General features: G+C 38.0%; 1 protein-coding gene across 1 annotated transcript in view; it reads left to right on the forward strand.

Moving 5' to 3' along the window:
• Positions 1-2,885, forward strand: part of Cacna2d4 (calcium voltage-gated channel auxiliary subunit alpha2delta 4) — a 112,145-nt gene that overhangs the window by 16,339 nt on the left and 92,921 nt on the right. The gene's annotated exons all lie outside the window — the stretch shown is intronic.

Here is a 2,885-nt window from a genome sequence, read left to right on the forward strand (position 1 = left end):
GTAGTCTTCTTAGTGGATATGAAGCAGTGGTTCATCCTGATTCCCATCCCCCTAAGGATGTTGAACATCTTTTCATGTGCTTATTGGCCACTTGCATATCTTCTTTGGAAAATGTCTAGTCAACTTCTTGATCCATTTTTAAGTCCGTTTGTTTGTTTAGTTGTTGAGTTAAGCAAAATTTTTATGTATTCTGGTTATCAACCTCTTCTCAGGCAGATATATAATTTGTAAATATTTGCTCCCACTGCTGGGTTCTCTTTCTACTCTATTGATTGTGTCCTTTGATGCGCAGAAGGTTTTAATTATGACATCCACTTTGTTTGGTTTTTCTTTGTTGTCTATAATTGTGTTGTCATAATAGAGTTTTAATTATCATTCACTACTTCTAAACAGTAGTATTATTTCTTCAGTGATAAGTTATTTTAAAGGATGTTTTAAAGTTTCAAAACACGTGTGAACTTTACGTGTATCTCCTCATTCTAAATGTCTACCTGAACTGCACTGCCTTCAGAGAACACATGTGTGTGGCTCTGTATGAAATGAACTGGGATTTATTCTAGAGGCCTAGTATGTCATCTCACTTTGTAAATATCCCACATGTGCCTGAGAACATGTGTGTTCTCCTTGTTGAAAAAAATTCTCCATATGTCATTAGATCAAGCATGTGAGTTGCATTGCTTAAATTTTCTCTCTCTTTCCCTCTCTCTTTCTCTCTCCCTCTCTCTCTCCCTCTCTCTTTCTCTCTCTTTCCCTCTCTCTCTTTCTCTCTCTCTGCTAAGTTTTTGACTTGCTCTCCCCTCACTATTGTCAGCGCTTTTCATTTCAAATCTCTTCTGTCTGACTGTCGCAGAGCGGCCCCAGCATGCTCTTAGCTAATACCTGCTGTGCATTTTTTAATGCTTTAACCTTCAACCTTTTTAAACGTGATTTGGTTTCAGCCAGATCTTTTGAAAAGTTTATAGCTTTACAATTTGTATCTAAATTTGCAACCTTTTTTTTTACTATTTGTCAAGTTAAACACATTGATATTTGTTATGAATGTTGATATATTTGAGTGTGTTATGATCCTATTTTAAAATATTTGACCAGTTTCTATGTTTTTATGTTTGCCTTTCATGCCTTTTTGCTTTTTAAAAAATGATTAGCCTTTTTGATAAATTTTCTTTCTCTCTCCTCCTCCTGCTCCTGCTCCTCTTTGTCATATTAGAAATCATCTCCCCTCCACACCCCTTCCCCCGTGTTTCTATTCTTTGGGGATTACCCTGAGATTTTATCACACATATTTAACACTAAGAATGTTAAAATTAAATAATATTTTCTTTCCAAGAGTAGTTCTCTCTCTCTCTCTTTCTCTCTCAAAAAAAAAAAAAAAAGACTTTAGAATTTCCTTTTATTCTATTATTTACCTGATAGTTCACATTTTTTCATTCCCACAAATTACCTGAGATAAACATTGCTCTTTTAAAAGTGAGGACTTATTTGCTTTTTTTTTTTTTTTTTCACCCTGCCTTCCTGCATCTCAGGTCATTTGCCTTCTCTTTGTATTACATTCTGAAGAAATTCTTTTATTTGAGGCTCCTGGCAATACGTATGTCTAGCTACACATTCTCTTTTGTCCTCATTCTTAAATGATGCTTTTGCTGGTGATACAATTTTACATTAATTGTCCTTTTCACTCAACATTTTAAGACTATATTTTAACTGTCTTCTGGCTGCCAGTGATGTTGAGAAAATCTGCTCTTAGTTTAACTGCTGCTCCCTTCTGGGTGTTTGGTATTTCTGGCTGCTTGGAAGGTCTGTATTTATTTGCCTTTGAAGTTCTGCAGCTTCGCTGCTGTGCATCTCCGTGCAAATATCTTTTTATTTATCCTTCTTGAAATACACTGTGGTTCCTGGGCCTTGGGATCTGCTTTTCAGCAGTTAAAAATGCTTTATTCTAAGGCTGATTATTCATTCCTAATAATTTTTTTTGGGGGGGGGTTAAAATGTACGCTACTAGTCATCTTCCTGACACTATGAGAAAGTATCTGACATAATCAAGGTATACGGAGGGAGGTTTCATTTTGGTTCATGATTCCTGAGGTTTCAAAGGTCCGTGGTCACCTAGCCTTGTTGCTTTGGGCCTGTGGCAGCTCAGGGCACTGTGGCAGGAGTGTGGGTGGCTGAGAACTGCTTACCTTGTGGCATCCCAGAAGCAGAGAGAAGCTGGGTGGGCGTGGCTTCCACCATCCTTCTCAAGGGCATCCCTAACAGCCCCACTCCCTCCCAATGAGCCTTACCTCCCTGAGGGTTCTGTCTCCTCCAGGTAGCACCATAGGCTGGGGACCAAGCCTTAGCCACATGGGCCTTTGGGGGACATTTCCTATCCAGGAGGCGTTCCATATTATTGCACATACCTAGCCTATTTTTTTTTTATTTGGCTGTCCCACCATCTATAATTCTTATGGCTCTGATCTCAGCTTGTCTTCAGGGCCTTGGGTCCTGGCTGTCTTGGCCCCTATCCCTCAGCCTTGGAAAACTTTTATTTTTCACTTGGTTTAGGATCATGCCCTGTGCCAGAGAGACCAGCAGTCCCTAAGAGGGTACATCTACTGGGGAACCAGAAGATTCCTTGGAGCTTCTATATATTTAGGGTAGAAGCCACAATATTTTTTCTAGCCCAAGCACAGTATAATGCAATTTCATCTGTTACTTTAAATAGTACCTTTAAAAAATTTTTAAAAATATCTAATTGACAAACACTTTATACATTCAAGACATAAAATAGGATGATTTGTAATATGTGTATGTTAAGTAATACTTACTACAACCAAGTTACATAACACATCCATTACCACCCAGGCTTTGGAACTTGTTCATTTTTCCTTTTTTTTTTTTTTTTTTTT

Source organism: Octodon degus, unplaced genomic scaffold (assembly GCF_000260255.1).
Source record: "Octodon degus isolate 3935 unplaced genomic scaffold, OctDeg1.0 scaffold00104, whole genome shotgun sequence".
In the NCBI taxonomy this organism is placed as follows: domain Eukaryota; kingdom Metazoa; phylum Chordata; class Mammalia; order Rodentia; family Octodontidae; genus Octodon; species Octodon degus.